This window comes from Lithobates pipiens, unplaced genomic scaffold (assembly GCF_037356315.1).
Source record: "Lithobates pipiens isolate NorthernLeopardFrog02 unplaced genomic scaffold, aLitPip1_a1.2 Scaffold_10, whole genome shotgun sequence".
Lineage (NCBI taxonomy): Eukaryota > Metazoa > Chordata > Amphibia > Anura > Ranidae > Lithobates > Lithobates pipiens.
In genome coordinates, this window is record NW_027507686.1 from 71911361 (window position 1) to 71920340 (window position 8980).

Here is an 8980-nt window from a genome sequence, read left to right on the forward strand (position 1 = left end):
GAAAAAAAAAATATATTTTTTACTTTCTACTATAATACATAGCCCAAAAAATATATAAAAAAAAATGTATTCATCAGTTTAGGCCAATATGTATTCTGCTACATATTTTTTGGTTAAAAAAAAACGCAATAGGCGTATATTGGTTTGCGCAAAAGTTATAGCGTCTACAAAACAGGGGAAATATTTAGGGACTTTTTATTTATTTTGTGTTGTTTTTACTGGTAATAGCGACGATCTGAGATTTTTAGCTGGATTGTGACATTGCGGCCTGACAAATCTGACCCTAAGTGACATTTTTGGGGACCAGTGACACCAATATAGTGATCAGTGCTATAAAAATGCACTGATTACTGTATAAATGGCACTGGCAGGGAAGAGGTTAACACTAGGAGGCGATCAAGGGGTTAACGGTGTTCCCTTGGAGGTGTTTCTAACTGTATGGAGGATGGGGTGCCTGGGAGAAGGGAGAGATCTCTGTTCCTGATCACTAGGATCAGCTTCTCTCTCTCTCTCTCTCTTCCCCTGTCAGAAGGGGATCTGATTTGTTTACATTGACAGATCCCCATTCTGGCTCTCTTTCCCATGCGCACTCCCACAGTACTACATGCAGCTGAGCCACCCTGCCACAGTATATTTGCAGAAGTCGGTCGGCAAGAGGTTAAATGCGTTATCCATTACAGAATGTTTAGCAGGTTGTATGACGTTAGTTTGAGACATCAATGAATGATTTAATTTCATTGATTACAGGGGAGAGGAATGTAAAGGAATGTTTCGCTAAGATTTAAGGTTGATGGGGTTTAATTTGATAACTTTACATGGCGCTAGAAATTTGCTTGGGAATCCTTCAAACTCATCTCTAACCTTAACTCCAAACTCCCACTTTTTTGTACTCCTTTGAGCTCGGGGATGGGCCATTTCTCGCCCTACAGCTTCCATGAGCTTAACAGCACCTCTAAACTTTTTCTTCCTGCAGCATCAAAAAAAATTTTTCATGAGTAAATTGGCTTTTGCTTGGTAAGTTTTAAGGTTAGTTTGCATTGACATCCCACTATCAAACAGGACCAGAGAGTATGGTGTCCTTGACTTTTCAGTGGTTGTATTTTGGATGCATTTACCATGTGTTAGGAATACATTCTTATTACCTTTTGTAGATGAACACAGTACAGTGTATGCCAAAAGAGCAGTAACTGTAAGTTAACAGCATATAATCTTGTTTCTTTCTCATCTGTTAAGGGACACATAGTAAGTACAGTTTTTATTGATACCTACAGGAAGATTGGACATTTGCAAACACAAAATATGTAGACCAGAAACAGGGTAACTCTCCTCTACTGGCAGAATACCTCAGTTATTTTGTCAGTGCCCTAAGAGGATGCACACATTTTCCCTGCTCAACTTGTAAAAGTATAACCTATTTGTTTTATTTTCTTTTTTGCTAGCATTTTTTTCCTCCATTTTTTTCTTCAGTCAAGGTTTCTTGCTTCATTGATGCTTGAGCTGGTCTCTACAACAACAGCTCTCTGAACTGGCCTTTCCCCAGCCTAGCTATGGATTGCCGTACCCAGACCCTGCTAGACAGAGGGAACAGTATTACTGCTAGATTATCTCAGCTCACATTCCTTTAGTGCAGGGGTGTCAAGCTAAACTTGTAGTTCCACAACAGCTGGGGGCCGCCAGTTTGACACCTGTGCTCTAGTGGTTTCTTTTCTCTATGCCCTTTGAAGGCTGCAATATGTAATCCAGTTGCCCTATAAATATAGAATCTGCCTCATCATCCAAGTCCTCCTTGGCTCTGCCTGGTGATGGTGAGTCTTTTGCTGTTTTTTTCTGGGGTACTGCAGTCACTCAAGACTTTGCAGCTAAATCCACTGTGTTCCCCGCTGGTGCTGACTGCAAAGACAATTGCATTTCCGCGCCTTCCCCTGCAGAAATTGTTTCCTATCTTTCTTAAAAGTAGCCCGGCCACCAGTTGCAGGGACCATATCTGACTCTGTTAGGGGGTCACCTTAGTGTCTTTCTGATATGACTATGTTTGATAAATTGCAGTCTTCTGCCATTTTCTCAGATTTACAGGAAACTGTCTCAGGCACTATTGATGCAGGACACTGCATCTGTTGAATCAGCCTGTTGTCTCCAGTCTTTCAGAACTCCTACAGCTGCAGCAAACATTCTGTTACACCTGCTCTTTGAGGTATTCTTCAATAGGGATTGAAAACCCTACAGTGGGCCTAGGGACCCCCCTGAGCATTTACTGGATCTGTTCCTGTCTGGGAAGGAATGGTCTAAACCCACCATAAATCTGTGATTGACCCATCTTAATAGAGGAACCATTTGACCAGTAGAGGGCATTCTTAATTTGAGACTTCTACAGACTAACAGCAATTCCTCTTTAAACCCCAGTTCTCACTGGCAGACTGTGTCCCTCACCTTATTCTAGCTGTGACTTTAAATTGCCAAATTGTGGCAGAATGGTCAAGATCCCTCAAAAGAGATTTTTCCACTGCAGCTGAGGATCCTTTCCTGGTTGCATGTATCAAACAGGTATAGAATTTGCAATATTTGATAAGATGGACTTTAAAGGCACGTAAATACATTTTTTAACAAAATTAATTTATTAATATACATATATATCACGATATTATAGTACATATATAGCATCAGACATAAAAGGTGGACTACCAGTGGTTCCCCTAAAATACAAACTAGATATCGTTTTACTGTCTGACGATACTAAAGATGCATCCACACGAGAATATCCTTTTAGTTGGGGTTCAATACTTCTATATGGAAAAATATTTTTAGTAACAATATATTGTACGAAATAGCTTACAATTATAAAAATAAAAGTAAAAACGAATTTCTACACAAAATACAATTTATCTAAACTCAGTTACACCATAGGTACCAGACAGCAAGACCTCCCCCCAAGGAAAGAAAGGAAAGAGGGGAACACCTGAAACATGTGTCTGAAGCCTAACAATTCAGTGGAGATGGCCTGCTGGATACCTCTAGACTTGTCTCTAGTATACGTCTGCTGTCATACAAATACACAGAGCACTTTGTTTATAGTACTGGAAGGACATTGCATCCAAGGAGCACCTGTCCTGCTTGGTTTTTGAGTGACCCCGTCCCTTCAGACCTACATCAAGGATATCATTGGATAACAGAACATTCAGTATACCTGCCTCAGTATTAGAGGTCTAAAAAAAAGGTTGTCAAAGTCTCCTTCCTCTCCCCACCTAGTTCTGGAGAAAGGACTACTAGGCCTTTAAGAGCTTGGTCCTCCAACCACCTACAAGGTCAGGAGAAGAAACCTGTTAGACTGTCAGGAAAGCCTTCAGCAAGAAGATGCACCCCCACTTTTCCAGGTAGGGGGATGTTTGTTGATCCTTGCAGGCTCTAGAGTAGTTTTCCATTTGGACATTCAGGTGTGCCTTTTCAGGTTTATAGACTAATCCTCTACCACCAGCATTCTCTTCAGTTCCTAACTCTTTACCTCATTGTGTCACTGCACAAACTTGCAGACCTACCTCTGCTCTTTTTAGGTCTTCTGAACCAAAAGACCCTTGTTTTAGTTTCTGCAACACTTCGGTCTCAGGAGCTGTACTCAGTCTGGCCATTGTTATCACCCACAGAGAAATAATTTCTACCCCTGGCCCTCCCAAGAGGGACCCTCTGACTTGAGTGGTCATCTAGGATGAATACTTACTGATTACTTTCCTACCTACCAGGACTCTGACTTCTGCGTCGCCCATACATCATAGATGTTCTCCATATTGTTAGCTATATTGTTGCCCTGGTGACTTTTTATAGAATTCCCCCTTTTCATCAGTCTCTTCTCAGTCTACCTCAGCCTCTGCATCCACTGGGGTAGGTCTTGTTTCTGACTGAATTTTCAGCCCCTGGGGATCAGGTAGTCTTTATACTGATGAATTAATCTTTCAGTTTTGGGACTCTCAATGAGTTCTCTCTCCACCTTCAGGAGGCACCTGTCATTGGTGAACAGTTTTCTCTTGCACTATATTCAACTGTTCCAAAATAGATTTTTTTTCTTCCTACATTGTGGGAATATTCTCTGATCAGGTCTTCTGATATGGAGACCTTCCGACAACACTTTCTATGTTTCTGATGTGACTTTTATATCAAGAAGGAACAGGCATGTATTGTCTCCTGGGATTAGTTGAAGGAGTTGGAAACCCGGGAAGCAGCCAGACGGCTGTTCTGAGATGCCTATTTCAGGCAAGAAAACTGATTGCCCTAAGATGGTTGTCAGTGTCGCCTCTGTTCGGTAGAGAATGGATAAATAGCATGAATGTGGTAATTCTTAAAGAGAAAGCGTTATATATAAAACAAGGGACTTTAAAGAAATATGACAAGATGTGGAAACCTTGGTGGGAAGCCAGAGGGATTGATATGTGAATAATAATAGTGTGGAAAAATATTTTAACGATGAAAAGTGACCCAATAGGTATTAAAGTAAGAGGGAAAATGAAGAGGGTGGAAGTGTGCGAGAATGGAGATGAGAGGGAAGTGTGATAGAGTGGGAATCTAGATTACATGGAACATCAGCTAGGATGGCCCTCATGATACCAATCCCCTCTTAGGCCACCCAAGATATGAACGATTCTTGTTTTTTTTTATTTTTTATATATTCTTATCTGATAAGGTGATGGGAGGGGGGAGGGGGGACTGAGGGGATGTTTAATTTTGATGTATTTTGTAAACAAAATAAATATCTTAATAAAGAATTAAAGTTTAAAAAAAAGAAGGAACAGGCATTCTTGTTGTAACAAGAGAGGTGCTCTGAATCCTTATTTTGGTGCAATCATGTGTGCTAGTCTTAAATCCAAAAATTGTTGTGCTCAATGCAAAAAAATAATATTCAAAGTGCTTGGAATTGGGTAGTTCCAGGTGGCTATGGAAAATTTTGTTCTGGAAATTTGATGTTCGCCTTGACATGGGGAGAGGGAGGCTACTAGTCGATGGCTGAAATAGGTCAGAGTCTGCCATAGAATTGGAAAGAAGAAGTACAAGAAAGTGGGAAAGGAGGAAAAGGAAGGTGAGTGATCTGCTCTCCTGGCCTTGATCAAAGCCTAATGCCATATTAAAATTTTGGTAGAGAAAAATGCTCCTAGTGAGGAGACTCCTGCTGACCCCAAAAGGCATATGGAAGTGGTTCCCAGCCTTATTAGCGCATTTAGCAGCCCCAGGACAGGGACCGCGCCTGGGAGAGACTGAATCCAGGCAGATGTAGGAACATCTTGCTCACCATGAGGTCAAATGAAGAAAGCAAAATGCTTGGGATGTCTTAGTCTTTTATGCTATTCACTGCACCTGAGGGATGAATCTGGGGCAGAGCTCTATCATGGGTATGCTGCCATGGATAGGTACCAGCAAAAAATCTTTATGATCTTTCTCTTTGCACCACTTGCTACAAACAGGGAGTAGGAAGGATTATCCTGAGTTGACCTACAGATTTTTTTGTTTGCCAGTGTCCAATCTTTAGGTATTTTTTTAATCCAAAGGTATATGACATACAGTGTCCCTCAATGGACAAGAAAGAAACAGAATTCTATGCAGCTCTAGTCCTCTGGCTGCAACTGTCTCCATGTTGCAGCTGTCAGAACTGTTCTATGTCACTACTTGTTGGTAGGCAAATAAGAGTTAAAAAAAAAAAAGTCAGAAATAAAGCAGCATGATGACTGCAGAGACTTACAGTACATATACATGCTCTGGTTCCTAGTTGTTTTTGTTTTACTTCCTTTATACTTATATAAAGCAGTATGTGACTCTTTGTGTTCCTCAATGCAATCTAAGAAAATAATTTTATGGTGAGTACAAAAATGCTATTTTTTATTTTTCTCTACAGGGGCAGCTGTAGAAGCCCTGCGGTATGACAGCAGTCCTTCAGGTCTTATCCAGTCTGTCATAGAGCGATTCCCTGATAATGAAGAGGAACTGGAGTGCCTAATGCTAGAAATCAGCTGCGCAGATGCCCATTTCTGGGGGAAGCAGTGCAGTACATGATTACTGTGGCTTCTAGATCACATTCTGCGGGGCTGTGTCATGGATGGATTATTAGGCAGTACCCTGCAGGTGTTCAGCTTGGATTGGGTGTAATTAGCAATATGGCAGATCAATGCAGAGAATGGGTTTGTGAATACTCATTTATAATGATTATGGGAAAAAAATGAATGGGAACATGTCAAGATTTTAATTACCAAGAAAGAAATCCTTAAGGACCTTCCTTGTTGCAGTGGGTCGTGTAGGTCTGACAAGTACAGGTTTTTGTGGCTCAAAGATGAGATAAGAACTAAAACTGAATGCATTAAAAAATAAAAATAATTTTACCAAACCCGTCTTGGTTATTTTATTTTATTTTCTTATTGCTTGTAATAGTTACTGTGACCTTCTTAATAAACAAGGTGATAAAACAGAAATAATCCTTTTATGTTTAAAGGCCTCTGCTCTGTGAATCAAGAACTTTTAATACACAGAGCAAGACTAGCTGAGATAGCCAGGACCTGCAGATTATATTGAGAGGGAGCCTCTCCTTGTGTAATGTGTCCAGTTTGGCTAGCTGTTTTACAGCTAGTCCAGCTCTTTGAATAAGTAATGAATTCATCTTTATACTGCTGAACCCTTCCATGCTATAAACTAGTGGCTAAATTTACACAACAAAATAATACCCCAACAGCTGCCGTACTAAAAGTACCCTTAAATTTATTTTATGTGAAAATAGTGAAACTCCAAAATCATCAACCGGTACAGCCCCATTTTGGAAAGCAAACACCCCAACATATATTCAATGAGGCATTATGAGTGTTTTGAACATGTCTTTTTTTTTTCCACAAGTTTTTGGAAAATGTGGAAAGAAAATTAAAACATATTTTTATTTTACACAAAATTGTCAATTTATACAATATTTCTAACACATAGCAAAAATGACACCCCAAAATATCCAAGGAGCACCTCAGGTGTTCTTGGGACATAAATTACACACATAATTTCCTTTGAAGGCCCTTCAAATTTCTAACATATAGCATGTGTTTATGTGCAAATTATACCCCAAAATGCATTCTGCTGAGCAAAGGGTAAACAAATGAATACCTGTGGTTTTTGTAGTGCAGTGGTCCACATAGAAGAGCATAGGTCCAGGCAGTAGGCAGGGGCATGGTCAGTGACAGCTAAAGGTATTTTCCAGGCAGCAGGCAGGAATATTGTCCATAGTCAGTGCAGGCAGAGATATGGTCAGTACAGCCAATGTATTGGTCCAGTCAGCAGGAAAGAACAAATTTTGGGCCTTGGTCAAGAAAGAATTGGGACAGGCATAGAGACTTCTCCCACCCAAATCTCTTTGAAGACTCAGGTCTCCAGACCCTGTTCTGGGAATTACAAAACCCAGAGAAAGCCAAAAACTGTTTTTCTCTACTCGGAACATTATGCTGAAGCCCCTCATATATGTGAGACCCCTGTGTTATCTTGTATTCCACTACTACAGTTGCAAGGCAAAAGATCAGTCTAAGCAGCAGGCAAAAAACATGGTCGATTAACAAGCTGAGGTCAGTGCACGTGGAAGGCAGAAACGTGGTTTGGAAACCATCCATATGGAAGGCAGAGGCATCATCCGTAAACAGGCCAGGGTCAGTTAACATGGAAGGTAGAGTCATGTTCAATCGAGGCAGCAGGCAAATGATCTGCATAGATATTAGAAAGGGGGAAATGGCAGGCTGTTAAAAATAAGGGGAACTAATAACTTAGGGATGTGTGATAACGTCTGAAGCATTCTCCGATGTATAGGCCTGGTTGGGGGGACGTTGGGGACAATGGTGTTCAGGAAAATGTTGCTCATGAAGTCGACTTACATAATCATAATGAATGATTCGTGGGGGGATTTCTTATACACATTATACATGGTCAAATGGTAAGGATAAAATTTAACTTTCTTGATCATACATCACGGGACACAGAAGCTTCATTACATAGTGGGTTATATATGCACCTCTAGTGATTGGACACTGGTTGACCCCAATTAAAGAGAATTCCTCCCCTATATAACCCCTCCCATATGGGAGGCACCTCAGTTTTTTCGCCAGTGTCTATGGTGGTTGGTCACGTAAAACTTTAGCTCTGTGCAGGTCCCTGCGGGGGCCTAACGGCTACAACAAACTGGATCCATACCTCGGGCCGATATTTGACTCCCAAGATGGTATGGTACCCGGGCCTCGTCAGCCGAAGAAACGAGGTTTGGCCTGTAAGTCCTCTCCATTGGAAGACTGGGCTCTGGGAAAACCAGATTTGGTGTACTGTTTACACAGAGCGCACAAAGGTTTCTGGCAGAGTCTTTTACATGGTCCAGGTAGGAGGCTCTTCCGAGAAAGGGCCCCAGATAAACCTGAAGGTTGGCTAACACTACCCGCCGTGATGGGTGAAGGCTGGAATTTGTCTGGTTCAGCAATTCCTGCGGCGGGGACAGGTAAGGGAAGTTAATCCTATATATATAATTATATGATGGATTTCTTCACTGTGAGTAGTTGTATGTCTTACCTGGTTTCCACCACTAGAGGGAGTAAGAGCAGCCTGATGCATACTTACATGCCTTTCAGTACACACGCTCAGTGAAGCCTGGTTATCCAGCTTTCTCACGTCTCCAATACAATCCCTGCCACAACAAGGTAAAACAGGGGTCCCACGTAGTCTGGGGGTCCCACGCAGCTCCGGTGGAGTTCTCCTTTCCCCCCTGGATCCCGCGGTCCTCGTGCACGCGCGCCGGGCACGTTCCCGGCCTAATGGAGGAGGGGGGAGTGTGGTTGTGAGCCGCGCACGTCTCTGTACTGCGCAGGCGGCAGTTTTAAAAAGCCCAGAGCGTCAGGGGGGCTGTAAGTGGAGACACAGGAGCTGTGGGCAGTAAGCATCCGTGTGGAATGGATCCAGGCAAATATTACACACCTACTCAGCATCAGGTTGTGCAGTTTAAGCA

At 41.8% G+C, this 8980-nt stretch overlaps 1 pseudogene across 1 annotated transcript in view; it reads left to right on the forward strand.

The window, feature by feature from the left end:
• LOC143925429 (dipeptidyl peptidase 3-like) overlaps positions 1-6355 on the forward strand; it is a 70499-nt pseudogene extending 64144 nt beyond the window's left edge. The window contains exon 14 of the transcript XR_013261976.1: positions 5870-6355. The product of XR_013261976.1 is annotated as a dipeptidyl peptidase 3-like (transcript). The remainder of the gene's footprint in view (positions 1-5869) is intronic.
• Positions 6356-8980: the final 2625 nt, after the last annotated feature.